The following is a 15,885-nucleotide window of genomic DNA, read 5'->3' on the forward strand; positions in this document are numbered from 1 at the left end:
AAAGGAGATTTACGAGGCAAGTTTTACAGAGAGATTGGCAGGTGCCTAGAACATGCTGCCAGGAGACTGGCTGGAAGCAGATATGGTAGCTACATTTAAGAAGGCATTTTGACAGGCACGTGAATAGTAAGGAAATGGAGGGATATAGATTATCTGCAAGCAGATTAGTATTTTGGTAATGTGGACATCATGAGTAAAATGATTTGTTCCTGTGATGTACTGCTCTGTGATCGTTGTTCTCCTGTATGTTCCAGAGCAGCAAATGAGAAATTGCAGGTAAACAGAAAGACTGAATGGATTGAAGTATTTTATGTGGCAAAAGGAAATGACTGAGTAGCTGTTAAGTTTATGATTGGCTTGGATTGGGTAAAAGTGGAGTGAATGTTTCAACTATGAGAGAATTTAGAAAGAGGAGGCATTTCTACAGGCTAGCTATTGAAAATATGGCAAAGTGTTATTAATCAGCGATTAGACAGACTACTGCGCTATTTTGTATTACTTTGCAAAGGATATGGGGGCAGTTTGGAGGTATTAAAAACAACTAGATAATTGCTGAGAAAAAAAGGATTGGATAGGCTGAGACAGGTGGAAAGGAGGAGAGTTGCTGGGAACCTACATTTAGTAGTCAATTTATTAGATACTTCCTGTACCTAATAAAATGGCCACTGAATGTATGTTCGTGGTTTTCTGCTGCTATAGTCCATCCACTTCAAGGTTTGACATTCTGTGCATTCAGAGATGCTCTTCTACACACCACTGTTGTAGCACGTGGTAATTTGAATTACTGTTGCTTTCCTGTTAGTTGGAACCAGAGCTGCCACTCACTGGATTTTTTTAAGTGTTTTTTGCGCCATTCTCCAGTTAATTTGAGAGACTGCTGTTGCATGAATATCACAGGAGATCAGCAGTTTCTGAGATACTCAAAGTGCCCCATCTGGCGCCCACAATCCGTCCACAGTCAAAGTCACTTCAATCACATTTCTTCCCCATTCTGATGTTTGGTCTGAACAACAACTGAACCTCGTGACCATGTCTATATGCTTTTATACATTGGGCTGCTGCCACATGATTGGCTGATTAGATACTTGCATTATTGAGCAGGTGTACAGGTGTACCTAATAAAGTAGCTATTGACTGTAAGCAGCAGTAGTATGAGCTAGATGGACCAAATACCCTCGACCTCTATCACGCGTAATTTGCAATAGTAATCCTCAACCTTCCACTGACTGCAAAGATAAAAAAGATTTTTTATAAAAACTATAGCTGAATGCAATGTTATGCACACATTCATACCTCACTGACAATGAAATAAAGCATGTCTTTTTTTATACAGTTCCGTTGTAATGACGACCAGACACTCTGCTGTAGATATGTCACAGAAACACTGCAGAAGTTACTCATTGGTTCCGACAATCCTGAGAAGTTACAGAACCTGGGCCTCTTTTCCTCCCTCTGCAATTGGAACCTCGACTTCGTAACTGGAAGACCACAGTTTGTGCAGATTGGTGATAACATATCCTCCTCACTAACAATTAACACAGCAGCACCTCAGGGGTGTGTGCTTAGCCCACTGCTCTACTCTCTCTATATCTATGACTGTGGGCTAGGTACAGCAGAAATGCAATCTATAAATTTGCTTATGATACAACCATTATTGGTAGAATCTCAGATGAAGATGAGAGGGCGTACAGGAGCGAGAAATACCAACAAGTGGAGTGTCGCAGCAACAACCTGGCACTCAACGTCAGTTAGGCGAAAGGGCTGATTGTGCACTTCAGGAAGGGTAAGGCGAGGGAACATGAACCAATCCTCACAGAGGATCAGAAGTGGAGAGAGTGAGCAATTTCAAGTTCCTGGGTGTCAAGATCTCTGAGAATCTAACTTGGTCCCAACATATTGATGCAGCTCTAAAGAAGGCAAAACAGCGGCTATTTTATCGGCTACCTGTCTCCGCCACCAACTTACTCCAGTTGGCTTCAGGATTCGTTTCCGAGCCTCTCAATTTGAACCTTCTGAGGATCCCAGGTACTCACATTTTATTGATTCTGCCTCCCGTTACTTCTCCTGTCAAGCTCTGAAGGTACCCTCTCTGCCATGAGGAGGTACTTGGTGTCCCTATCCCAGACCCTTCCACACCTTCGGGACACTTTCTTCGCCGTCTGTAATGGACCTGCCCGTTATTTCATCCTCCGTCGGATCCATGCCTGCAATCGCCATTTTTTTGACTTTGTCATGTTAGGCAAAGATCGCAAGATCTTACATCTACAGACTCCAGAGCCTGCTGGCCCTGACACGAGCAGGCATGAACTTCAGATTGCGGCCCTTGCCATTGATCTTGCCAGCTCCAGCACCCCAGGGCATATTCAAAACCCGGACTCCAGCAACAACCATGGACACCTTCAAAGCGATTGCGCAACCACCAACTGCGACTCCAGCCTTGAACTCCAGGCCGGGTCTTCATGTGCTGCTATTGTGACTCCCGTCTCCCCTTCACCCACCACCATTCCGCAGCCCCGTCTTCCTCAGATCCCACCGTCAGCTGCTGGGCCCTGAGAGGCTCCATCTTCCTCTCACACCGACCCTCCCCTCTCCACTGACACCACCAGCCTCTCTCCCCCGCCCCCATCTGATCCCAGCTCTCATCTGTGCCGGGTCTTTACCATCCCCTCCGACCTTCAACTGTCTGAGGCAGAGCGCTCTGTTCTCAGTAAGGGCCTCACGTTTGTCCCCCTTCGCCCACACCTCAGCGAGTTCCGTGTTTGCCATGACGCTGAACTCTTCTTCCGCCGGTTCCGTCTTCAAGACTACTTCTTCGGCAAGAACTCTCCCACCCCCACCGATGACCTCTTCTCCCTTCTTCAACCCTCCTCCTCTTCATGGACACCCCGCTCTAGTCTTCTGCCTGCTCTGGATCTCTTTATTGCTAACTGCCGAAAGGACATCAACCATCTCGGCTTCACCACGCCTTGTTCCCATTCCAGCCTCACTCCTTGCAAACGCTCTGCTCTCCACTCCCTCCGCATTAATCCTAACCTTACTATAAAACCCGCCGATAAGGGCGGTGCTGTTGTCATCTGGCGTACTGACCTCTACCTTGCCGAGGCACAGTGACAACTCGCGGATACCTCCTCTTATTTACCCCTCGATCATGAACCCACTAAGGAGCAGCAGGCCATTGTCTCCCACACCATCACCAACTTTATCCGCCCAGGGGATCTCCCATCCACTGCTACCAATCTTACAGTTCCCACACCCCACACTTCCCGTTTCTACCTCCTACCCAAGATCCACAAACCTGCCTGTCCAGGTAGACCCATTGTCTCAGCTTGCTCCTGCCCCACCAAACTCATTTCTACATACCTCGACAAGGTTTTATCCCCCCTTGTTCAATCCCTTCCTACCTATGTTCGTGACACTTCTCACGCTTTGAAATTTTTTGATGATTTTAAGTTCCCTAGCCTCCACCGCTTTATTTTCACCATGGATGTCCAGTCCCTATATACTTCCATCCCCTACCAGGAAGGTCTCAAAGCTCTCTACTTCTTTTTGGATTCTAGACGTAACCAGTTCCCCTCTACCACCACTCTGCTCCATCTAGCGGAATTAGTCCTTACTCTTAATAATTTCTCCTTTAGCTCCTCCCACTTCCTCCGAACTAAAGGTGTAGCTATGGGCACCCGTATGGGTCCCAGCTACGCCTGCCTTTTTGTTGGTTTTGTGGAACAATCCATGTTCCAAACCTATACTGGTATCTGTCCCCCACTTTTCCTTTGCTGCATCGACGACTGCATTGGCGCTGCTTCCTAAACGCATGCTGAGCTTGTTGACTTCATTAACTTTGCCTCCAACTTTCACCCTGCCCTCAAGTTTACCTGGTCCATTTCCGACACTTCCCTCCCCTTTCTAGATCTTTCTGTCTCTATAAGCCTACGGACTCTCACAGCTATCTGGACTGTTCCTCTTCTCACCCTGTCTCTTGAAAAATGCCATCCCCTTCTCGCAATTCCTCCGTCTCCGCCGTATCTGCTCTCAGGATGAGGCTTTTCATTCCAGGACGAAGGAGATGTCCTCCTTTTTTAAAGAAAGGGGCTTCCCTTCCTCCACCATCAACTCTGCTCTCAAACGCATCTCCCCCATTTCACGCACGTCTGCTCTCACCCCATCCTCCCACCACCCCTTTCGGAATAGGGTTCCCCTTGTCCTCACCTACCACCCCACCAGCCTCTGGGTCCAACATATTATTCTCCGTAACTTCTGCCACCTCCAACGGGATCCCACCACTAAGCACATCTTTCCCTCCCCCCCTCTGCTTTCCGCAGGGATCACTCCCTAAGCGACTCCCTTGTCCATTCGTCCCCCCGATCCCTCCCCACCGATCTCCCTCTCGGCACTTATCCTTGTAAGTGGAACAAGTGCTACACATACCCTTACACTTCCTCCCTCACTACCATTCAGGGCCCCAGACAGTCCTTCCAGGTGAGGCGACACTTCACCTGTGAGTCGGCTGGGGTGATATACTGCATCTGGTGCTCCCGATGTGGCCTTCTATATATATTGGCGAGACCTGACGCCGACTGGGAGACAATTTCGCTGAACACCTACGCCCTGTCCACCAGAGAAAGCAGGATCTCCCAGTGGCCACACATTTTAATTCCACGTCCCATTCCCACTCTGATTGTCTATCCATGGCCTCCTCTACTGTCAAGATGAGGCCACACTCAGGTTGGAGGAACAACACCTTATATTCCGTCTGGGTAGCCTCCAACCTGATGGCATGAACATTGACTTCTCTAACTTCCGTTAATGCCCCACCTCCTCCTCATACTCCTCCGTTATTGCCCATCCTCTGGGTTTCCCCCTCCCCCTTTCTTTCTCCCTTGGCCTCCTGTCTCATGATCCTCTCATACCCCTTTTGCCAATCAACTGTCCAGCTCTTGGCTTCATCCCTCCCCCTCCTGTCTTCTCCTATCATTTTGGATCTCCCCCTCCCCCTCCCACTTTCAAATCTCTTACTAACTCTTTTTTCAGTTAGTCCTGACGAAGGGTCTCGGCCCAAAACGTCGACTGTACCTCTTCCTAGAGATGCTGCCTGGCCTGCTGCGTTCACCAGCAACTTTTATGTGTGTTGCTTGAAATTCCAGCATCTGCAGATTTCCTCGTGCTTGCAGCTATATTTCATTAGGAGTTTGAAGAAATTTGGTTTGTCACCTAAAACACTTGAAAGCTTCTACAGATGTACCGTTGAGAGCATTCTGACAGGCTGCTTCACTGTCTGGTATGGTCGGGGTGGGGGGTGGGGAAACTACTGCACAAGACTGAAAGAAGCTACAGAAAGTTGTAAAATTAGTCAGCTCCATCTTGGGTACTAGCCTCCGTAGTATCCAAGACATCAAGGAGTGGTGTCTCGGAAAGGCAGCGTCCATTATTAAGGACCTCTAGCACCCAGGACATACCCTTTTCTCACTGTTACCACCTGGAAGGAGGTACAGAAGCCTGAAGGCACACACTCAGTGATTCAAGAACAGTTTCTTCCCCTCTGCCATCCCATTCCTAAATGGAAATTGAACCCATGAACACCACCTCAGTTTTAAATATTATTTTCGTTTTTGCACTGTTTTAATTTAATCTATTTGATATACATATATATACTTTCTGTGATTGACCTACTCATTTTTTTTATTATCAGGTATTGATTTGTACTGCTGCTGGTAAGTCTACAAATTTCATGACATACGCCAGTGATATTAAACCTGATTCCAATTCTGATTCTGTTAAAGTACTAACCTTTTCAATCTTTTCCTATAACATTGGTGTGTTCTTGTGAGATCAAGTCTACAGTAAGCTGCAGGATTCTTCTGCTACGTAAAATTATTTTCTTTGAAATAAACAAGCTTATCTCTTGCCTCTTTAAGGACCATCGGCGAAACCTGACAGTGCCTACAGAAAGTTAGGTAAACGTGAGCTTGCTTCATGCATTGCTCATGCAAATTTTCAATTTGAGTTTTACATCAAGAAGAGAGAAAGAGAAAAGCCAGAGAGAGACTATAGTGACCCATGAACGCTGACAGAAAAAGAACATGATTAGATTAGATTAGATTCAACTTTATCGTCATTGTGCCAAGTACAGATACAAAGCCAATGAAATGCATTTAGCATCTGACCAGAAATGCAAAGAATAGTGTTATTTACAAAATAACTGCGAATAAAAAAAAGTGCTACAGCACACAAATATAAAAGCACCAAGACAGAACAATATGGATGCAATACTGCTTAGCGCTGTGATGAGAGGTTCAGCAGATGTGATGTTAGATGTGGGTAGTATTTGGAGTTCTGGAAAATTGAATGAGGGAAGGTTATGAGGAGGAGTGTTGCAGAAGGGGAAAGGCAAACTATGCTCATTTTTGATACTCTGGTCATTGAAAATTTTCACACTGAAGTTCTGCATGAGTCGAGAAACACAACACCCCCCAGCTTGTCTTGTTGGATGTTGGCCTTTGGATCTTACATTCACTGGAATGAGAATGTCCCTCTATACCTTGCCTCTTTCACAAGGACCAAGCGACGGTGGGCTTACCCCGGAGAGACGTCTAACTAGAGTTGCTTTTGAGCAGGATAGCAGAGGACTTCTGAATAGTGAAAGCAGCTGTACTGAAGCTTAAAACGTGTCTGTGTACGCCCGCCTTGCAAGCGGGCAGACTGCCCATTCTAACTTGATTGGACAGGTGCCCACCAAACAAGTTTAATTGAGGCCAAGCATTGCCAGCAACCCGGCCTCGCTCTAACAAGGATCGAATGAGCAACATATCCGTGGGGTGTCACAGCTGCGCAGCGGTGAGCGTGGCACTATTGCAGCTCAAGTCTCCGAGTTTAGAGTTCAATTTCAACGCCATTGGTTAAGAGACGTCTTCCTTGTAAGCGTGTGCGTTTCATTTGGGTGTTTCAGTTTCCTCCCACATTCCAAAGGTGTACCGGTTAGTAGGTTAATCGGTCACTGTAAATTTCCTGTGATTAGGCTAGGTTAAGTAACTGGGTTGCTGGGCGGTTCGGATCTTTGGACCAGAAAGGCCTGATCTGTGCTGCATCTCAAAGTAACTAAAATGCAAACATTATCTAAACCTAATGAGAACACACTCTATCATCTTGCATGCAATGGATTCAAGACTTTTCAAAGGAAAAACTCTTTAGCCACAAGGTACTGGTGAATCATTTACAACTGTCATATCCCCCTTTATGACCTTCACTCGGCTTTGCAGTAGTTCCTCCAGCAGGAAGCGGAGATGACTGAAACATACAGTATGCTGCCAAATTTCGATGCCAGTATTACTGCTCTTTGTACATATCAACTCACAGAACATAGAGTCTCCACTTGCAATGGTCCAGCTGGCTACAGAAAAAAGAAGTTAAGATGGGTGCTAATAAAATGCAGCGCTATATAGCGTTTAATGAGATAGTGAAGATATCATTGCACCATGAAACTGACAGGAATGTTTTAATTTACTCACAGGTACAGTTAAATGAAATTGTTATTGTTACTTGATTCCTTATTGCTCCTTAGAAAGGATTTTTCAGTGTAAACTGGGGAAATCAGTTAACTAGTAAGTTAAACACAAGAGATACTGCAGATGCTGGAAATCTTGAGCAACACAGTAACAGTCCCAATGAAGGATCTCAGCCCAAAACATCGACAGTTTATTCCTCTCTGTAGATACTGCTTGACCTGCTGTGTTCCTCCTGCTCTTTCTTAGCAAAGAGTAAGATGTTTAGCAACTAGTCTCACCATAATAGAATCATAGACTCATAGAGTCGTACTGTGTGGAAGCAGGCCATTCAGCCCATCACATCCATTCTGATCAGTGGGACTCCCGTCCGTGTTAATGTAGCCATAAAAGGTTTGCATTTTGTTGCATAAGATGCACATGTCTATTTCAAAAATGGAGATTGTGTTGTTATGTAATTAAGAACTTCAGTTCCCAGCGGGCAATGCGGGTGGTTCGCCCAGAAATGGAAATGACGTGGTTGAGCTTGTCGCACGTGCTCGGGCTGGAGCAAAAGCCATTGCTGTAAATCTGTAAATAAAATTGTTCCAGCGTCTTTACCCACGCTGTTTGTCTTTACAAAGAACAAACATAACAGTGATCAAAAGTGCTAAATGCGCATTGTGCCTGAAAAGTCTTGCTTTATTTGTGTAAACAGAAAAAATTAAAGTAAGTTAAAAAGTTTTCATTGTAATTTTTTAATTTTCAGGTTTTACATTAAACTCATATTATGTGTAAGTGTTTATTTCTCACTCTAAAGTGTTAATGAAGCAGAACGCTTTTCACTTTGTGGTTGGTTGTATGGGGAAATATATCAGCATCTTTGTCACTGGAGCCCACTGGGCTTCTCAACATTTCTGAGGATCTTTCTTTAGGTTCAGCGGAAATGGATGTCATTTCAAGGCTGATCACAAGATCTGGGCTAACAAGACATTGATTTTTACTGTGATGCACGCGTCATGTGGTAACTGGTATCAGATTTCCAAAATTCCATGATTTACTTTTTAAAATTCACACAGCTTTAGATGTTGCATCACAACCTTTTATCAGTTAAAAACTGAATTGTTCATTCTTTATTAAACTAAATGCTATTGGGCTGCCTGCCATCTGTATTAAATGAGCTGTGAGATTGTGGAATTATCACTGTTTTAATAATATTGTGTTTGTGAAAATTTATTAAGTGAGGAATATCTGTATATTTAGCATTTGGTCTCCAGCTGTCTTATTCGGTTTGGCTAAGCTTATATTCGAATATTTCAATAATGAGACATGTTGTACAAATTCTAGTCATGATTGTAGAATATATTTTTAAAATCAACCATTTATTATGCAGAGTAAATATGCAGTAAGCTGCAAGTCTTAAGTTTGCTGGCGTAGATCTCAGCCACAGCATGAGTTAGGAACAACAGTATTCTGCTTGTTTTGCCAAAGCTGCATATTTAAGGGCAGTGCTTCAGACAGTTGCCCCTCTTATTGGCACTCAAGCACCTCCTCCATGTGCCAAGGCACATATTTACTTTGAATGCCACAACAAATTACCTGCCTTAGACAATGGGCCACTTGTACAGATGGTGGCAACAATTCCTGCGCAGTATGTGGTCTGATGCCCCTGAATTATTGGCTGTGTGACTTTCTGCTGACTTATGTTCCACTGTGACTTCAAGAAGAGCGAAGAAAAACCCATTCAAATAGGCCGGAACTCAGTGGCCAGTTTATGTGGTACCTCCTGTGGCCACTGATTGTACGTACACATGAACAGACAAAGACTGACTAACAACCAATGTTCAAAAGAAGATGGTTCCGCCTCCTTCCACTACCAGACATCCCACCTCTCCCGGAAGTTCTGGGAGTCTCCCGCATATTGATAGTGGCTCCCTGATGCCCGGAGATTATATACAATATCCCAAAAATCGATTTTTTTTGAGAGGGAGAGGGAGGGCGAGAACGAGCATCCTGATTGGTCTCTCTTCGTGCTAAATAGACCTATCAGTTTTCTCTGTGGGCGGGCTTTACAGTCGACCTCAAAAATAATGACAGTGTTGCTCACTGCACTGTTCGCAAAAGTGACTTTTCTATTGCCCATGGTGGGGTAAAATGTAAAAGACATGTTGAGGTGAGTTTAACAGGTGTCATTTGTTCATTAGCATAGCTAACGTTATTTAAACTAGCTGGCTAGCTGCTAAGAAGCTACTCTGCTGATGTTCTACGTGATGAGGTCAAACTCCCTGTAGACTTGCTGAAAGTTGTAATAGAATAAACATGATAATATAACATAATATATGTACATATTTTAATGCCACATTTTCTGCATATACCCAACTTGGTTTACAAATTAGACAAAATCACTAAACAAAGTATTACATACACCCTTGGAGGTCTACCGGGGGTGGGGGGGGATATGGGGTTGCGGGGGGCGGGGCTGCTTCCTCCCTGAAATGGTGGTGCTACCTCCCTGAAATGAGTTTTTGCAGGGTGGGATGTCTGTACTACCCAATGTGTTTTCCCCTATTCCTTCTTCCGCTTTCCTGCCTATCTCCTCCCTGCTTCCCTCCCCCACCCCTTTATCTTTCCCCTTACTGGTTTTTCACCTGGCACCTACCAGCCTTCTCCTTCCCACCCCCCCCACCTTCTTTATAGGGACTCTGCCCCTTCCCTCTACAGTCCTGACGAAGGGTCCCAGCCCGAAACGTCGACTGATCGTTTCCACGGATGCTGCCCGACCTGCTGAGTTCCTCCGGCGTGTTGTGAGTGTTACAAAAGAAGACTGACTGTACAAATAAAAATTATACTGAGAACATGAGTTTTCAGAGTCCTTGCAAGTGGGCCTGTAGGTTGTGGATTCAGTTCAGAGGAGTGGTGAATGAAGTTATCCATGTCATTTCAGGAGTCTGATGGTTGTGGGGTAATAACTGATCCTGAACGTGATTGTGCGGGACCTAACACTTCCGCACCTCCTTCCTAACGGTGGTAGCAAGAAGGGGTTATGGTTTGGGTGGTGGGGTCTTTGATGACAGATATTGTTATGTGACTTTATCATTATTTTTAACAAAAATCTGTAGGTGGAAGTAGATGTACCAGTAAGAGATGTTCAGCGGTTTACAGGTCGCAAATAAAATGGTGAGCATATATTGAAAACTGTTGTAGTTTTAATGCATATTTTTAGAAATATTTGTTGTATAATATTAAATTGCATATTAAAACTGAACCAGCATTATATCTACTTAAAGCTTAAAGTCAGTTCCTACTTAGCACTGAAGCTCCCAGACTTACTATTATAAAGGGTTAACAGAATAGAATCTGTTCTTGTGACATTTTCCTGGATTTACCAACAAAAAGAGGAGAATTCTCTGATAATTTAAGAATTGATACCAATTATTTGGCTATTGAATAGCAGTGAATTTCCTTTAGCGAGGTAGAGAAGGAGGGTATTAATGTGAATGTTGACCTTAGCATTACCACCTCTAATTATCTCCTTCCGGGAGGAATGTTTTACCTGAGGCCACCCTCTGGGTGCAGGAGCAACACTTATATTCCATCTGGGTATCCTCCAACCTGATGGCGTGGATATCAATTTCTCCTTCCAATAATTTTCTTTCCCTCCCCCTCTCCTCCTCCTCTTTTCCCCACTCTGGTCTTTTACCTCTTCTCACCTGCCTATCACTTCTCCCTGGGTCCCCTCCTCCTTCCCTTTCTCCCATGGTCCACTCCCCTCTCCTATCAGGTTCCTTCTTCTCCAGCCCTTTACCTTTCCTACCCACCTGGTTTCCCCTTTTAACCTCCAGCTAGCCTTCTTCCCCTACTCCCACCATTCCCCCTTTTTTTTCATTCCTGAAGAAGGGACTTGGCCTGAAACATCATTTCCATAGATGCCGCTTGACCTGTTGAGTTCCTCCAGCATTTAGTGCGTGTCGTAATGTTATATCTGCTGCTCCTGAGTTAACGTACAGGCCTAGGTGGCAGATGACCAGCGATATTCCCAGCAGCAGAGTGGTGCATTTAGTGGGGTTGCATTTTCACGGTTCACTGCTCAATTCTGATCTCCAGTGCTGTCAGTAAGGAGTGTACACTTCTCTCTGTAACCACGTGTACATTCTCCCATTGCTTTAGTTTTCTCCCACATCCCACAAGTGTGTGGTTGGTCGGTTAATGTTCCACTGTAAGTTCTCCCTGGAACGCAGACGAGTGGTGGAATCTTTTAGCAATGTGGGGACAAATTTTTTTTTAAAGGAATTAGTTTTGGAATACTGTTTTTGTTTGCACATATTGCCTTCTTTTGCATTTTAGTTGTCTGTCGGTTTTTGTTGTGTAGTTTTCCATTGATTCTGTCGTATTTTTTTGTTCTACTGTGGATAGCTGTTAAAAAATGAAGCTCAGGGTAGAATAGAGTGTCATATACTGTACATAAATTTAGTTTGAGCTTGATGGTCAGCATGGAATCAGTGGGCCAAAGGGCCTGATTGTATGCTGTATGCCACTGTGACCGTAGCTTTAGGATATCCATGATCCAGGTTCATTCATTCCAGCTCAGATCACCTTCTGTGCTCTTGCAATCAAGTCAAAAACCCAATATTCATCAAGGGGAATTGAATAATTGGCCTTCTGCTGAGCTAGGCATGGAAAATAGTTTTAAATATTGTCTTTTCTGTGGTCGCACTGTTCTATGTTCTCTCTTTGCCTTCCAATATATTTTCTTTTAATTAGCTGCATTTTCCAGAGTTCCTTTGACTTTAGAATTAGTGAGGAGACATTACACAAGTCAAGGGACGGGGCTGACGTTTTGAGCTTGTACTCAAAATGCAGTCGTTTTCTTCTCTGCATGATGCCTGGTTGGCTGATGAGTAGTTTAAATATAACCATTCTCCCAGTAATTCGGACTGGCTTTGGTGATGGTCAGGCAGAAAAACCAAAAAAAAGGAAGCAGGATACACAGTCTGGTTTCATTGTTGACTTGAAACCAGTGTAATTATTGAGTCTTTCTTCCCTGTGCTCCTCGCAACAGGGCAAATACTAGACGGGCCGAATGGCCTGCTGCTGTGTTGTAGTGCTCTATGATTAATTCTAGAAAAGAACACACCATACATGTATCATTCAAGACAATTAACGTTCAGAAATAGCCCATGTAACAATTCATATGTGATATCTCTAAACAGTCGATGAACCGAACATTACTTGTTCCTTTTCTCTGAACTATTAATTTATTTTGCAATTTATAGTCATTTTTATGTCACAGAACAAAAGAATTCAACACATGCACTGTAAGTGAGTGATAATAAACCTGATTGTAGTTCCTGATCCTGAAATGATTGTGCACAGGAGGCTTTCTAGCCCAGAACACTGTTACTGAATAAATACAAGATACAGTCCTGTTTCCCTGGAATTCTGTTTTGAACAGCTTTGTCCATTTTCCCTATAAAGGTTGAAGCATGCCTCCAGCACTGTTTAAAGTGGGAAATTCCATGTTTTAACTACACTTTCTATAAAACGAATGCCCTAATTAACCTTATTCTTTCCGTTATTGTCCATCGTATCTGTGCCACTGCCAAGTTATTAATATCTAGTGCAGGCAAGTGCTGCACAGGTTCAGAAGAATGGTGGTAGCAGCAGAGAAACTGGAGAGCGATTGTCACTAAAAAAAATGTCCAGTTTGTGAAATTAATCCAGACCACCATTACCAGGGAAATTTTTCAACCTGTCATTCAACCTATAAAATTTTAAGTCAGAGCAAGGAACCTGTTATTAATAATCATTCTGCTCTGGACTAACAAGATACGTGACTGTATTTCATGGTTCACCACAGGCTGGTCTTTCAAACACATTCTACCCTCCAATATACGTTCATGGTCTTCTGCTGTAGCCCATCCACTTCAAGGTTCAATATGTTGTACATTCAGAGATGCCCTTCTGCACACCACTGTTGCAACATGTGATTATTTGAGTTACTGTCACCTTCCTGTCTAGGTACAGCTCAAATACCATCCATAGGTTTGCTGACGATACAACCATTGTTGGTAGAATCTCAGTTGGAGATGAGAGGCCGTACAGGAGCGAGATATACCAGCTAGTTGAGTGGTGTCTCAGCAAAAACCTTGCACTCAACATCAGTAAGATCAAAGAGCTGATTGTGGACTTCATGAGGGACATGACAAAAGAACATGAACCAATTCTCGTAGAAGGATCAGAAGTGGAGAGAGTGAGCCGTTTCAGGCTTCTGGGTGTCAACATCTCTGAGGATCTAACCTGGTCCCAACATATCGATGAAGCTATAAAGAGGGCAAGAGGGTGGCTATGTTTCATTAGAAGTTTGAAGAGATTTGGTTTGTCAACAAAAACACTTGTAAACTTCTATAGTTGTACTGTGGAGAACATTCTGACAGGCTGCATCACTCTCTGGTATGCGGGGAAGGGTGGGGCAACTGCACAGGACCAAAAGAAGCTACAGAAAGGTGTCAAGTTAGTCAGCTCCATCTTGAGTACTAGCCTCTATAGTATCCAAGACACCTTCAAGGAGCAGTGCCTCAGACAGGCAACGTCCATTATTAAGGACCCTCATCACCTGGGGCTTACCCTCTTCTCATTGTTACCATCAGGAAGGAGGTACAGAAGCTTAAAGGCACACACTCAATGTTTCAGGAACAACTTCTTCCCCTCTGCCATCCAATTTCTAAATGGACATTGAACACTGCCTTCTTTTTATATTAGTTCTGTTGTTGCACTGTTTAAATGTATTCAATATACCTATATATACTTACTGTAATTGATTTGCTTATTTTTTTCTTTCGGTATTATCATGTATCGCATTGAACTGCTGCTGCCAAGTTAACAAATGTCATGACACATGCCACTGATAATAAACCTGATTCTGATTCTGATTCTGTCAGCTTGAACCAATCTGGCCATTCTCCTCCGACCTCTCTCATTAACAAGGCATTTTTGGTCATGGGTCTGCCACTCACTGGATTTTTTTTTGCTTTTTGATCCATTCTCTGTAAACTTTAGAAACTGTTCTGCGTGAAAACACCATGAGATCAACAGTCTCTATGATACTCAATCCACCCCAAATGGCACCAACAATCATGGTCAAAGTCACTGAGTTCACATTTCTACCCCATTCTGAGGTCTGATCTGAACAACAACTGGACCTTTTGACCATGTCTGCATGCTTTCATGCATGAAGTTGCTACCAAATAATTGGATATTTGCATTAACAAGCTGGTATATCTAATAAAGGGCCTGTCAAGTGTACATATTGGTTATTTTGATCATGAAAAATTGAAGATGTATAGCATACTGATTTGTATTTTCTATTACATTCATAGTAAAATTCTACAATGGCAGAAACAAGAAATACAAACTAATAGGAGCCATCTACACCATGTTTTTTTCTGACAAGAGATGAAAAATGCAGTGATTGACATCTAGTTACAACATGAGCCTTAAAAGTGGAGAGCTCCTCATGGTATTATCCAAGGTTGGGACTCAGCTTTTAGTACCTGCCACCTACAGCCAAACTGTTCAATATAATTGAGTTAATGAATATAATAAATGCACTCCAGATTAAATACATATTCTTCCTGAAAATCTTAGCCTGACTGGAAATATCTCGCAGTTAATGTGTTGTAATCATTACACAGTACTTGGCGAAAGTTTTAAACCATTTCCAGTAATTGTTTTGTTAGTTCGGAACACTTTCTCCCCCACAGTTCTGGTTTTCTTCTCTCTCTTCTAATAAAATTGATTTAAATTTGCACAATTTTGTTATTATTCCTGAGGAACTGCTTTTCTATTAATTAGGCCAATAAAGTGAATCTTGTAAAACCGTCTGAATGAGGCAAGAGAAGGGCTCAATTAAATCCAAAGTCTGTTCTTCTCCAAATAAATGGTTGTCTGTAGGCCTATATTTCTGTAATTGTAACGAAGAATGAGGAGCTACGTAACAATGGAGACAACACACCACTGGAGGAGCTCAGCAAGTAGGGAAGGAATAAAGAGTCGGTGTTTCCAGCCGAGTCCCTTCATCAGGACAACTGCAATGTTAACTGCCTTGACGACGAGTCCTAGCCTGAAACATCGACCTTTTATTCCTTTCCATAAGTGCTGCCTGACCTGCTGAGTTCCTCCAGCATTCTGTGCATGCTTCTCTGTATCTCCAGCACCTGCAGAATCTCTTGTGTTTATAACAATGGAAATAATTTGATCCAGTGAAGGCTCGGAGTGTGAATCTGTCGATCTCTAAGCACATACCAGTATGTACTGAAAAATAAATATTGGAAAGTGACATTCTTTTTAAAATTGACAAATGCCGTTGTAAATTTATTATATTCCAGTTCTGAATCGGCCAAATCAAATCCCT

At 43.4% G+C, this 15,885-nt stretch overlaps 1 long non-coding RNA gene across 1 annotated transcript; it reads left to right on the forward strand.

Annotated features, from left to right (window-relative positions):
• The first annotated feature begins 7,389 nt into the window (after positions 1–7,389).
• LOC134336902 (uncharacterized) lies at positions 7,390–14,945 on the forward strand. Its single transcript, XR_010015906.1, has 3 exons — positions 7,390–7,504; positions 10,595–10,652; positions 14,852–14,945. It is a non-coding gene; the product is annotated as an uncharacterized LOC134336902 (long non-coding RNA).
• Positions 14,946–15,885: the final 940 nt, after the last annotated feature.

This window comes from Mobula hypostoma, chromosome 23, assembly GCF_963921235.1.
Source record: "Mobula hypostoma chromosome 23, sMobHyp1.1, whole genome shotgun sequence".
In the NCBI taxonomy this organism is placed as follows: Eukaryota; Metazoa; Chordata; class Chondrichthyes; order Myliobatiformes; family Myliobatidae; genus Mobula; species Mobula hypostoma.